At 32.3% G+C, this 15,227-nt stretch overlaps 1 pseudogene; it reads left to right on the top strand.

Annotated features, from left to right (window-relative positions):
* Positions 1–12,825: 12,825 nt before the first annotated feature.
* On the top strand, positions 12,826–14,975 carry LOC110643679 (serine carboxypeptidase-like 45; annotated as a pseudogene).
* The last annotated feature ends 252 nt before the right edge of the window (positions 14,976–15,227 follow it).

A 15,227-nucleotide genomic window follows, 5' to 3' on the forward strand; every position in this document is an offset into this window, starting at 1 on the left:
GAGAAAATAATGAATTTATATGTCTCTAAAAATTTGCCCTAAAATAGGTTAAAAGGGATAAGGACAAAAGGTAGAAAAGTGGTGAGGTGTAAAAAATAATCCTCATCAGCATAAAAATCTGCCAGGCAACATGCCCCATATTGGATTTCAACATGCCTCTTGTGGAAAAACTGGTGAAGTCACATAGGGCATGTGACTTTGTTTGAAAATTGCTACCTCCCTTAACCTTTTGCCTTTAACAAACTTGAGAAGTAGCATGTCCCGTGGGACTTCTCAAGGAAATTTTGGCTTTTCTCCAAGCAAAATTTTTTCGACTTTTTCACTACTCTAAGCCTTTAAATAATGTTAAATTATTTCCATTCATTTTTATCTTTAAATCACCTTAAAACCTATTAAAAACATAAAAATTTCAAAAATTAAATATAAAATATTAAAATTAGCAATTTAACTAAATTAAAGACTAAAATGCTATAAAACACTAAAATAAAAAGGCAAAATGGATGTAAAATGACCATAAAATGCCTATACAAAATATGTGTATTAAATTTCCCTAAACTCAAATCCTTGCTTGTCCTCAAGTAAGTTAAAAATAAAATATGCAATTGGGGTACCTTCTTCTAAGAATCATGAAAATCACTCATACAAGCTCTCAAGCTTACCTCTAGCCATCAAAAGATCATATGCTCACCTTCAAGGTATGAGAAATTCAATTCTCATCAAAGCTATCACCGTTTAGCTTTGGGTCAATTATCATCCTCATCAAACCCAAACCAATTAATTTCAAAGAGAACTCATGCCCAAATAGACTCTGGAACCATCCATAAACTAAAATGTCTCTATATTGATGATGGAAATAGATAAATGGATGAATATTTTCTAATCCCATAGGCAAACCAACTATTCCAATCTCCACTAATGTAGTAATACACAAGCAAATGATCAAAAGGTCTTTTAAGGGTTATAATGGGACTAAGGGGTAATAATTTGACTAACAAAGAAAGAATATAAGGGAAACAAAGTATGAGAATAATTAAATTATTAAAAGATCAAGAAACACAAATATATATATTTTTTCTTTTCTTTTCTTCTTTTTTTTCTTCTTTTTCTTCTTTTTCTTCTTCTTCTTCTTCTTCTTTATTTTGAATCAAATGGGAGGAAGAACTTTACAATGAATCAACAATGCTAGCATAACAAATTTGAAATTTTTGAGGGACTATATAAATAACGTTGAATTTGAATTTCATTTGTTCCTTTTAATTCACCTCCAAACTCATTTCTTTATATAGTTGGGTAGTGAATTTCTTTTCATAATATCATTCAATAGCTACCATTTTTTACTTTAGTTACTTCTCTCATCTAGTTATTTCTATATATATATATATATATATATATATATATATTACTTTTTTTTTTAATTTTTTATGTAGTGTGTCTATCATTTAAACAATTATTCTCATTAAAGGTAGGGAGTGCTTTAGTTAAGGGCTAAGTGAAATTATGGGTACCAAGGAACTAAAGGGGATAAATGTAGGCTCAAATGGGTTCCAAAGGGTAATTTTTAAGTAAGAGTTGGTTAAGGCTAAAATGAGGGTTTAAAATCCAAAAGAATGCCTAAATATTTATTTTCCAAGTGCATGCTAGGATTTTGCCTCAAAGGTCTAGAAGACTTATTCTAGGATTGGTGAGACACAATTAGCTACTTCTTACCCTAGAGTTTGCTCTGAGCACTCAAACTCAATGTAATTGATTGGGTGGCCCTAGGCTGAGAAGATATAAATCTAAGCAAGAATTTCAGAACCTTGCACCTATCTAGAACTTTCAATCCATCAAACCCTTTTAAAGGTAAGCTTAATTGCTCTTCAAAGCAACTCTCACCCTTCTAAGAATTAGGTAAAAATTATTTTTATACTATGCATGATCCTAAAATGAATGCAAAAATTAAATAAACGCTATATGCAATCTATATGGTAAGTATATGCAATTGTATGCGTGTATAGGTATATGCATATGTGTAAACTAACTAAGAATGAATGAATGAAATGCAATGAATTAATGCAAATACTCCAAAAAAGCAAAAAATTTTACAAAAATTTGGCCCATGCCCAAACTCAAATTAGACAATTTCCTCATTGGTTCAAATTAAATGGCAAAAGAGTATATGAATAAACAAATAGCTCAAAATATGTATAATTAGGAACTCAAAATGTTTAAGGTGCAATGGATAAGCAAATTGTTGCTCAAAAAGATATAAACATGAAAGTATAAGTGAATGTGTTCAAAAGAAATCCCAAAAGTATCAAAACATACCTTGTGTTGCTAGACTTGTGAAACGACATGGGGCATGTTAAAGTATACGTGAAATGACACAGGACATGTTAAAGAAGAACATGCCCCATGTAGATAAGAGTATACCTAAAAATTGCCATGACTTGATTGCATAATAGAAAATGTAACTATAACATCCTCACTTTAGGTGGTTTCGTACATTCCACTGTTTCGGCGATTAAAGTCTATTCGGACAGCTAAAATGTCTAGAACTACATTTAAATTAGAGTGAGGAGTCAAAATTAAATTAAATAAAGATCAATTAAGGTTGAAGAAAAATAAAAGAAGTGGAATACAAATCGGTTAAATGAGCACAAGACACAGCGATGAGTAACCCCATTGGGAAGTGACTGTGGATTTAGTTGTACTCCAAATTCATGTAGAACCGTATGAGACTTTTGTTTAAGACTTAATTGAGGAGTTTCTATGAATTAATAAGTCAATAAAATGAAAAGAAATGAGGACAAATAAGCAAATTAAAGCTAAGGTAAAAAGTAAAATTAAGGACTTATCGGGTATTATAGAAAAGATAAACATAAACCCAGTAAGAGAAAAATTAGGCCAATTAAATTTAAAGGCCTAACATTGACTTAGAGTAATTAAGTTAATTAAGTAGGATTAATTTAATTAATTAAGATTATAAAAATTAAACATAATTAGTTACTTAGTCAAAACCTAATGATGATTAATGTTCAAATATTTACAATTTTGCCATTCTTATTATTTACAACTTTTCCATTACGTAATTTAATTAATATAAATATCAACTAAAGAGACAAAAATTAATAAAAAGTCATCGTCTTCATCAAATCGGCCGGCTACGCTCTCTCCATTTCTCTTTCACTTTGTTCCTCCATTAAAGCTTACAACCAAGCTTGAAACCCTAAAATCCTTCCACTAATCCTATAGGAAATTGAGAGAAAAATTGGTATTGAGAGAAAATTTTGAAGAGAGCATACAAGAAATTCAAAGAATTTGGAAGTTTTGGTGAAGAGAAAGTGTGACCAAATCAAGGTAAGCCATGTTCTAAGCTTAGTTAATGGTGAATTCATGAATTCTAAGCTTGATTATGAGATTTTCTTTTGAATTAATTGAAGTTATGGATTGTAATGAAGGAGGGGAATTTTGGTTTGGGTGAGAAAAGTTTGAAGATCAAGTTTTTGGTTGATTGGAAAATTGATTGAAGTTAAATGAAGCTTGTGCACAAGGTTAGTGCTATGGAACTTATTGTTTTTGAAGTTTATGGTAAATTGGATTAGGGTTTTATGAAATTAGGGTTTTCAATTCTTGTGACTTATTTAATGTGTTTATGCATAAATTAAGATCATTTGGTATGTAATTGTTGTAAAATGTTGATGAAATGGCAAACCAATTGAGTGAATGTAGTGTTGTGCCTTGGAAATGATTCTGGACAACTTGAGTCTAGTGAATTCAATTGCTCATAACTTGAGTTACACAACTTCAATTGTTATGAAACCAAAGCCAAATTAAAGTTGAAACCCATACCTACAAGTTTTGTGTTTTGACCTAGACCAAATTCTTAGGGTAACTTAGTTGAACTTCTAGAGTAAATTAGAATTGCTAAATCTGGAATTTCCTGTAATTCCAGCAAATTGCCTTATGACCCCCATGTAGTAAATAGTGCATAACTCTTATCATATAAATCCAATTGAGGTGATTCAAGATGTTCTGGAAATCTAAGATATAGACCTACAACTTTGTTTTAGAGACCTTGCTCAAATTCTAGGTGTAAAATACTTAAATATTGAGTGCAAAATTGACCTGAAAACCTGGAAACTTGGAATCTGCAAGGTACTGCATCCGTGAACCAGGGTTAATCTTTTAACCATAACTCACTCTACAAAACCCTAAATTAAGTGATTTTTAAACCTGTGTAATCCTACGACACAGGGGAACAATTCATGTGGGGAACACAAAGTTAAATTATGACTACAATGATCCAAAATAGCTTGATAAAATGGGTCTAGAATCTATCTGAATTCTAGAAAGCCTTGACACTGAAAATTGGTCATTGGACCAGTTTTGGTAAAATAGCTATAACTTAAGCTACACATATGCAAATTGAGTGATTCCAAAGCCAAAATAAGCCTAAAACATAGATCTACAAATCTCATGAAGAATGTATGGATTAATTTCTGTTATACTTTGGTCAAAATTGTTAAGGAAGTTGAGGTAAAATTTTGAAAACTATGAAATGTCAATATAATGGCTTAAATTGTGAATGGTATTTAATTCCAATGGCATGATCTACATGAATGACTTGTGAAATTGTGTTTTGGACCTATGCTCCCACAATGAATGAAATGATGACATAATGATGAAATATTGAGAATGTGGAATTGTTAACAATGATAATTAGCCTAAGTATGCCTAGACAGTAGTCTAAGGGTTGGATAGATTGGCATGCCAATAAGGGATAAGATTAGCAGTACTGCATTTGGCTTTTATTGTAATGCCTCCACTTTAGGTAGTCCATACATTCTACTGTTTCGATGACTAATATCTATTCAGACAGCCAAAATTTCTTGAACTACAATTAAACTAGGGTGAGGAGACATAAAATGATGGAATAAAGACCAAGTAAAAGCTAAGAAAAATAAAAGAAATGAGATTCCAATAGGTTAAAGAGCCGAGGTTTAGGCGATGGGTAACCATATTGGAAAGCAATTGTGAAGACAGTTGCCGGCCCCAAACCTGTGAGAAACCCTATAAAATAAATTTTTGAGACTTAATTAAAGGTTTATTGAGGTACAAATGACATTAAAAATGTCAAAGAAAATTCAAAGAAATTTATTAATCGGTACAGACCAAAAATAACCTGACAAGCTTAACGAAAGGTATTTTGGTCATTTCAGTCCCATAGTTGAATTTTGACCCAAATGTCAATTAAAATGAGAGAGATTAAAATACATAAAATAAATTAAATTGTGAAATTTATGTATAGAATTAGGAAAAAGAAAAGAAAAGAAAAGGAAATAATATATATTACATGAGCATGATGTCATAATGACATCATTAAAAAGTTTAACCAATTAAAGCTTAACAAATAATTATTAAAGGGATAAGAAAGAGTGAAATGAGACAAAAATCACCTAATGAAGTCTTCTTCTTCCTTTTGTTTCTTCCATGGCTGAATTCTTCCCTCAGCTTCTCCTCCATTTTTATTCTTTCCAAGCTTGATTTCTCCCCACATCTCACCCCAAAACCCTAAACTCCCTTCACTAAAATTTATCCCCACACCATAAGAAAGAGTTTGGCTGCTAAGAAGTGAAGGAATTTCAAAGTTTACACAAGCCAAGAAGTAATCAACAAGAGGTTAGCACTGTAAAACCTCTCTTTCAACTCCTAAGTGTAGTATGCATGCCAAATTAGGTGTGAATTACATGAAATTAAAAGAAATGGCTGTGGAATTGAACACCCTAATTTTCTGTAGTCAAGAAATTTATTGGACTTTGATGTTTTTAAATGATGTAAATGAGTTTAAAGATGATGCTTGATATGAATATATGTATTGAAAGTGGTACAAATTGAATTAATTGAGTTATATAATTAGAATTAGGGTTTTGACAATAAATTGAGAATTTTGTGTAATTGCTAGAATTTGACTTTGTTGAGGTGAATTGATGATATTTAGAAGTGCCATGAATGCCAAGTTGTAGTTTGGGAGATTGGAGGAAATGAATTGGGAGCGTATTTTCTATGCAGGTTGTGGGACTCTTTGAGTCCAGTGAGGATTTTGACTTATAACTAGAAATGTGTTGCTCCAGTTGGTACGAGGCCAATTGGAGATGAAACTAGGGCCAAAATAATCCATTTTTCATGAAGAAACTATGCCCAAATTTTGTCCACAAATTGACCTAAATCCTGCTTGAATCCGGCTGTCCATACCCTAAACCCAGAAAAATGACCAAATTCATGTTCATTTGGCCATAACTTCCCCTAGAAAGGTCAGAATGACTTGATTTTTATACCATTGAAAAGATTAGACATAGGAGCATAACTTTGATGAAGAAGACAGAACCCAGAATTACCTCTAACTAAACCAAATTGCTAGCAAAAATTAGGTTAACAAAACTATACAGAACCAAATTGTCAGAAATTCTGGACTTGAACCTATTCGACCAGTTTTGGCAAAAATGCCATAACTTGGTCTAAAAAATTGCAAATGTAATAAAACCAATGCCAAAATTTTTATAAGACATAGATATACAATATTGATGTTTTGACCAGAACCTAGAACCCAAGGGAACTAGGCCAAATTGCTAGAAAAAGTCAGTACATCAAAACCTTAAATTTGACTAAACCACCAGTTGACCCCAGAATAGTATTTACAACATATCTCCCACTAAGAAATCCCAAATGGGATGAGCCAAACTGTTCTGAAAACCTAAGAGATAGGGCTTCAACTTTGATTAGAAACTTTTCTCAAAATTTGAGTGTAAGAATCCTAAAATGGGAGTCAAAGCCACTGACCTGAACCTGGACTCCTGTAGACATAGGGTACCTGAGTTCAGGATAGTTAATTAGTTATAACTAATTCTACAAAACTTGAAAAATTGTAATTCAAAATTCTGAGTGATCATAAGACATAGGGTAACAACTTCTATGAAGAACATTAAGTCTAAAAGTGGATGTAACATGTCCAAATAATTAGGGAAAAAGTGACTCTAGAATCTGCCTGGTTCTGAAACTAGAGTGAGTTAAGGAACCTTAAGTTCTAAAACTTCAAATGACCTAATTTAAAAAGGAAAACAAAGACAAGACATAGAGGGACAACTTCCATGGAGGAAGTGTGGCCAAACAGTGGCCACATCCTGACCCAATTGTTAGGTGAACTTAAGACATCAAATTTGGACTTTGAGAAAGGTTCATAAAATGACTTAGCATATGATATGAAATTAATCAAAATGACTTGTTAAACATAAAAATAATAAGCGTATATATGTGGGACTTATGTTTCTCATTACAAGTGACATGAAAATGTTATGAAACACAATTAGTGCATAACATGAATTAATGAAACTATAAATATTTAAAAATACTATTTTGCCCAAAGTATACCTAGACTCATTTATATAGCATGAATCGATTAGTATACCAATTAGGGACTATAGATTGCAGTACTGCCCACAGGAATAACCATTGATAGACAATATATGTCTGATATAGTTATTCTACAGGCTTTATGCCTGCCCATTAGCCATTGTGCCTGATTCTATTTTTGGCTTCATGCCTGCCTGCTGGCCTTGTGCCTGACATGACAGATGTATACATGTTAGACAAATGGAAATGATGCCATCTGTAAATCCTAGGTTTTGCTTACAAAGCTCTAATACCAGTTTATTATAATAAGCACGCAAATCTAAGGCACATATACAAATTGCACAATCACACAGTATTGAAAAGAGAAGAAGAATAACACAAGATTTAATGCAGTTCAACCATAAGGTCTACGTTCACGGGCAAGACAAAAAAAAAGTTCCACTATGATGAAAAGAGCAAGATATAGTCAATCAGAACTCTCAAACCCTAACCCCAGTGTGCTTCTCAAATATCTCACAACTCTATCACAAAGGGTAGAATCTTTCAATATTTATACTGTTCCATACCGTGGGAGCATTGCCCTCGCACCCCTAAGGAGATCAATGGTGGGCTTCAAGCCCCGGCCTATCGGCCCGTGCCCTCCGCTACCACTACAGATCTCACTTTTTATCTCAATCGGGTCGCAGCGCAAAAACTTTCGGATCAGGTCATAATTCGGGTCCATGAAAAACATATCCAAAATTCAAGACACAAAAAATAATAGTTTAGGTGTAGGAGGATCACACCAATAGAAAAATCCAAATGCAATAGCAGTCTTCATCTCTGAACATAATAATAATAATAATAATAATAATAATAATAATAATAATAATAATAATAATAATAATAATAATAATAATAATAATAATAATAATAATACAATGAAAAAACATAATCAAATTTCATAAATTAAGAATGTTGAACTCATCCTATAATGTCTGCAACTAAAAAATCTTCTTCCAGGATTCATCCTTGTCCAAGAAACCTTCACTGTTCCACAATGGCATATTGGATACACGATATTGATTGGGCTAGATTCTATTAGAAACGCTGATTTCACCACTTTCCTCAAATTCACAAAATAATGGTTCTTTTTACTCAGAATGTGTAGGATCTACAGACGCTAACAAAGAAAGAAGATTCAAAGAAAAATTTCAAAGAAGGTGTTAAAGATTCAAAGCAAGTGGAAGAGGAATGAATAAATGTCAAGAACAACTGTCATTTTTAAGCACTAGCACTAGCTGGCCATTATACATGCTACATAGGCTGAAAAAATCTCCTTCCCGTGCTTCTTGGTGTGTGCTCTCATGATACATGTCACACCCTACCCCTCTGTAAGGCATAACATGATCCCGTAGTATACCTAATGAATTACCAAATTCATCTACTGATAACCCATTAAATACACTACAAGGGATTTTAAAACTTTTCTTACTTCTTTTTACAGTGGTGAGCACTATTTACAGGTGTTAAAAATTTTTTTGAACTTAAGTGAAAGAGCTAACACATTTGAATTATTAGGAATTTCTGTAAAAATTTTGGCGGAGTGCCCTCTGTATTTTGAATAAAACAGTTCTTCAGAAAACCTGTAAAAAGCACTTCAAATATATTTCTCAACTCAAATCTACAATAATTTTTCAATATTTTCAAAGGATGAGATAAAAGAAATATAATACAAATTTTACAAGTCAAAATAACTCATAATTTATTTTACAACTTCAATGTACAATTTTAATTTACAACTGCTCAAAACCAAGAACAATATATACATACAGTGAACATACATTACAGTACAAAATGCAAAATGTGGTATACTCAATATACCCGATGATCTCTCAATGTAGTACTAGCAGCCTAGTCCGCTGCCCTGTCAGTCTGTCTACCTGCGACAGCAATGAAAAGCTATCGCTGAGTAAAATTTACTCAGTGGTGCACAATAACAATTTGAAATGCGATATATAAATCTTTTATTGACAATTCACAAATCAAATAGTTCACAAAATTTACAAAGTTCATATAATACAAATTTGATCAAATAACTGAGTAACACAGTTTTGCCCATCAATAACACAATTTGATCAAGTAACTGAATAATACAGTTTTGCCAATCAATAACACAATTTGATCAAATAATTGAATAATACAGTTTTGCCAATCAATAACACTATTTGATCAAATAATTGAATAATACAGTGTTGCCGATCAATATCACAATTTAGGCCATGACACAATTTTTCCACACATACCGTGTTGTACACCACGACAAGACACACTCACCCCAATAATCGAAATCAATGAGGGAGGAAGCTAGCTGAATAATGAGTACTCATCCACACTCACCTCAGACTGATAAGTCAAAGAGGGAGGAACATAATCACACTCACCCCAGACTGATAAGTCAAAGAGGGAGGAATATATCAACTCACCCCATAAATGGAGGAGGAACATAGTAACAGTGTCATGCCAAGTGTGAATCAAAACAATTTCAAATCACAATATTTCATACAAACCATAAATCACATTTTATCTCAAAATTTCCATTTGCAAAGTTGGCAACACAATAAGTTCCAAATAATATTCTGAAGACCAAAGCAATCAAAAATTATTCATAACTCATTTCTTCAAATAAATTTGCTAGTAAAAGCAGTGAATATAAAAGTATTGTGCACGGACACAATTTAAAACTATAATGTTGAATTAAATTTTTAAGTAGAAAATGAGAAGTCAAAATTATTGTGCACAAACACAATTTAAAACAATAACATATAAATAATCGTAATTTATTTCAATTGAAAAATTCAAAAGAAATACTTATTGTGCACAAACCTTTGATAACTGTCTCCTGGCCTTGACTCAGTGTTTCCTTCCCTTTCCCTGAGTCTTTGCTAACTGAGAAACACAATTTGAAATGTTTCAGTACTCATTTAAACTGTCTCTAACGATAATGTTTGATAATTAATTCACTGAATTCTATTATTTACTTAGTCAACCTAATATGTCGACCCTCGATGCATTCTAAGTAAATTAGGTTTTAATGTTACTAATATGTCACATTTGATAGTCTTTTAGGGTTGGTAAATGTTACCAAATTCATTTCCATGTATCTTGCATTTTCTTGCAATTTGCTGGATTTCGGGATACTAGTTTGACCTAGCCGGACGACCTAGTTCCCTCGATTTTTGGGTTTCAGTCAAAACTACAAACTTGAAGATCTATGTCATATTGCACGCGGGGCAAAATTTCAGGTCATTCTGAGTTATGTAGACCAAGTTATGGTCATTTTACTATTGCTGGTCAAAGTGCATCAAAATTGGTCACTTTAGGTCATTTTAGGTCAATTTTGGTTCGGCCAGTTTTTGGACCCGAACTTGTGCAAGCTGTTTGACTTGCTTATAGTCATTTCTAGGCTTTGGTGTCTTCATAAGATGAACTTGGTCTTCTTGCTGCCTATCTACTGTGTATGGTGATCACTTTTAATGAAGAAACCATAACCATTAGAAGCTTGGATCATGGATGCATGGAGGACTTCAAGGTGTGGCCATGGAGTCCCATGGAGGATGAATTCGGCTGGTTATTTCCCAAGCTTAAAGATGATCTCATTTCTCCCATTTTAGCTCTTAAGTGTCCCACAATTCTAAGTTAGCAGAGCACTAACCATTATTTAAGATTTAATAATACAAAGTTTCACAATTCACTCATTTTACCTCATTTCTTTTACTATTCCTATAATATACCACAATTTTAATTTTCATGATATTTTCAAAGTGTAATATCATTTATTTTTAATGAACATTTAGGTCAAAAGACAACTCGGGGTGTCAAATGACCACAATGCCCCTGTTCGGGTTGCATTCCCGATTTTTTTGGTAACACCGGGTTTTGTCCGTTTTTTGATTTCTCACTTTTCTTTGTACTAATTATTTAATTTTTTATTTAATATTTCTAATGGTATTTATACTTCAATAGGGGTCTATTTAAGTCCTAAAAATATTTTCCAGGGTTCCCTGCGGTCCAGGGCTAGTCAACGGTCCACGCCGCAACTTCCCGGTGCGGTCACCCATCGCTACGATTTCCGGCTCGTTTAACTTGGTTACATTTCATTGCTATTATTTTTCCTTTGTTTTTCTTGTATTTTCTTTTTTTGTATTTCATTATTTTATGTCTCCTCACTAACATTTAAATGTAATTCTAGGCATCCTAGCTGTCCGGACCGACACTGGTCACTGGAACAGTAGAACGCACTACCGAACATAGGGGTGTTACAATACATGCTGATGTGCATTTATGTGTTTAAATGTATTTTTTTTTTTAAAGTTCAGGTGTTTAATGGGTAAAAGAATTAATTGAGGTGTCTAATAAGCAAAAGTCAAAAAGTTCGGATGTCTGATGATGTATTTGGCCTAATTCATAATCTATTTATATTATATTATGATAAATGTATATAAAAGTGGGAAAGAGGAGGGAATAATTGGATAGACAAAAAAAAACACATAATTATATTGTATTATGATAATAAATGATTAAATTTAATTGGCTATTGAAAATAAATATATTTAAGTAAAATAAAAATATTATAAAATTAAAAAAATGAAAAAGAAACTCTATATTTAGTATTAGGAACTTAATAGAATTTTCATATATTATATCATATACAAAAAATTAACAACAAATTATATAAAAAATTAAAATTATAAAAAAAATTAAATCAAGAATATATATATATATATATATATATATATATATATATATATATATATATATACTAAATTTTTTGTTAATACATAGAGAAAAATAATTTAAATAATTAAAGTTAACTTAATTTAAATTAAATAAAAATGAAAAATAAAAATTTAAATTATGATGTATGACTAGTAATTTTTTTTTAATACTATTGAGTCCGATTGGAACTCAAACTCACAGGTTTTTAAGCCAACTAGCTGGTTTCAGGTCATCATGTCTTAGGCAAGCTTATAAAAGCCAATCAAATTTAGCCAGCTGTTAATTTATTGTGTTTCTAATATCAATATGCCTTCAGCCATTAGCTAAAACTCTCTCTCGCTCTCTCTATAATTGGTCAATTGTACATTTATCAACTGGCCTTATTCATTTTCTTATTTCATAAATCAATATAATATAAAGTCAATTCAATATTACATTAGCCTAATTCTTATGTCAATTTCATATTTGAGAGTGAAAGGTAGTTCGTACACTATTTTCAAGTGTGCTGAGCGCAATTTTATCTTATTTGAAGTTGCAAGGCTATAAAACGTGTATAATTTGGAACCCTATACATTGTGCTTTCCTTTACTTTTTAGCTACTTTTCTTTCTCCCTTTCTCTCTACGCCTTGCAATCTCAGTTATGGATAATCCTATTTGCTACAATTTGCACAATTTTCATGCAAATATTCACAGCAGAAGGATTTTCCTCCAAAGAAGATGATAAAATAGTGAGTAGGGCAACCACAAGTCAGTTTTCAGCAATATGCAGGGTACATTACCATTGATAAAAAAACAACAGAGAGCTCTTTTCTATTACTTTGTTGAAGCAGAAACAGACCCTGCTTCAAAGCCTCTTGTTCTGTGGTTAAACCTTCGTTTTATTTAACTGTTCTATGAGCATGGCCCATGCAGGCCAAGTGGTGGAGAGAATCTCATCATAAATGAATAGGATAAATTTTGACGACTATCCCTGAACTTATCTAGTTGTAACATTGCAGTCTCTCAACTTAAAAATGTAATATAAAACTCCATCAACTCTCAAATTTTACACAGTAAAATCCGTATAACCTCTAATTACTAGTTTTCAGTTAGACGCTGATATAGACAATTCCAGCATGGAACTTAGTCAGTATTCCTCTTTTCTCTCTCAAGCCATGTGTAAATTGAATCGTTCTTCTCTCTATAGACAAAATAATTTTTTATGCATAAATAGAATAATTTTACATACTTTGCATAAGAGAGGAGAAAGAAATGTTGACTAAGCGTCATGCGGGAGCTATTCACATCAGTTTCTAACTGAAAAATCAGTAATTGAAAGTCAGAAAGATTTTAGATTTTAGTGTGTAAAATTTGAAAGTTTATGGGGTTTTATGTTATATTTTAAAGTTAAATGACTGCAGTGTTACAAATATATAAATTCAAGGACGGTTGTTAAAATTTATCCTAAATGAATATAGTTGGAATAAAGGTTTGCCTATATAACATTGTCCACGTCTGCCTCTCTTTGTTTTCTTTTTGATTCAGAATATATGTGGGGTTGGTCTTCCCCTTATAGTTGTTACATAGTATTGTTTTTCGTTTAATTGTGTGCATTGACCAACCCCATATAACTGGGGTTGTAGCTTGTAATCTCACAAGAGTTGCAGAGATTCCTCCAATACTATTTTGTTTAAAGTACATAATTCTAGCTTTCCTCGTCTCTGCAGAAGCAAATATGGTATATTTGGAATCTCCAGCCGGGGTTTGTTTCTCTTATTCTACTAATAAATCTTTATATGACTCTGCGAACGACACTATTACAGGTTAAGATAACCTTCTACTCCAAATAAGTTTGGTTAATGCTTAACATTATACCTTTGCATGCCTACAGATTCAAAAGAAACATTTTTTTTGGACACATTGAAATAAATGGCAAAACGTTGGGGTCTCAGGCACTGCAATCTAGACTTTATGGCCTGTTTGCTTAATCAGTTTAAGTTCTGGATTAATATTTTGAAATTATGGTAATTCACCTTTTCTTTTTTTTTCAAATAAACATAATGGCTCCCTGGAGCCAAAAAAGAAAGGCCTTAAATTTATTTTCTGGATTTGCTTTAATCAAAAGTGTTGACATCAGACTCTTTTTCTTTTTAGCACAAGACAATCTCATATTCTTGCAGCAGTGGTTTGTCAAATTTCCTGAGTACAAGAACAGAGATTTCTTCATCCCTGGAGATAGCTATACAGGTAAATCTAGCTCAAGGAAACACGTAGGAAATTCCTGTCTCCTTGTCAGATACCTTATTATCTGGACTTCTCGTTTTCAGGTCACTATGTTCCACAACTTGCGAAGCTCATTGTTGAGTCAGGACTAAATTTCAGTTTGAAGGGCATAACTGTAAGTAAAGCATTGAAACCCATTTTCCCTCCATACTTATATAAGCTATTTACATTTTCAGATAGGAAACCCTCTCTTGGAGTATAATACTGATCTCAACTCAGAGGGTGACTATTACTGGTCTCACAGCTTCTTATCAGATGCTGCTTATGAACTTATCAGTTCAGTATGTAACACTTCACAGCTTTGGAGAGAGCGCATGAGAGGCTCTCTTTCAGCTTTTTAATTCAGAAGTTCCTTTCGAAATTGATGATTATGATGTAACTGTCGATGTCTGCGTTTCATATCTGCGTTTCATATGGGCAATCACAATTCAAAGTCCACAATCATCCCTTGAAACCAAAGTTTCAATTTTATCTACAAGAAGCTTCTAATCAGCCTGTAAGCACTCTAGGAACCCACCAACTCTGCAGGCAACATCCTGTTTTAACTACGGAGAAAACTTATTAGTAGCTGCATTTCAGAACGTAATTCTTAGTAGCTGCATTTCAGAACTTCATTCTCAAAAAAAAAAAATTCATTTAAAACAAAAATATTAATATCAGGTTCTGATTATCTTTACAGAAATGGAGTACATAAAAAGGGAAAAATAAAATATTTATTAACACATGAATATCTTTAAAGATTTAGACATTAAAGTAATAAGAACAGTGGGATGGATTTTTGGGCTTAAGTTTGACATTCAGGAGCCCAATCTAAAAG

This window comes from Hevea brasiliensis, chromosome 3 (genome assembly GCF_030052815.1).
Source record: "Hevea brasiliensis isolate MT/VB/25A 57/8 chromosome 3, ASM3005281v1, whole genome shotgun sequence".
NCBI classification, from domain to species: Eukaryota; Viridiplantae; Streptophyta; class Magnoliopsida; order Malpighiales; family Euphorbiaceae; genus Hevea; species Hevea brasiliensis.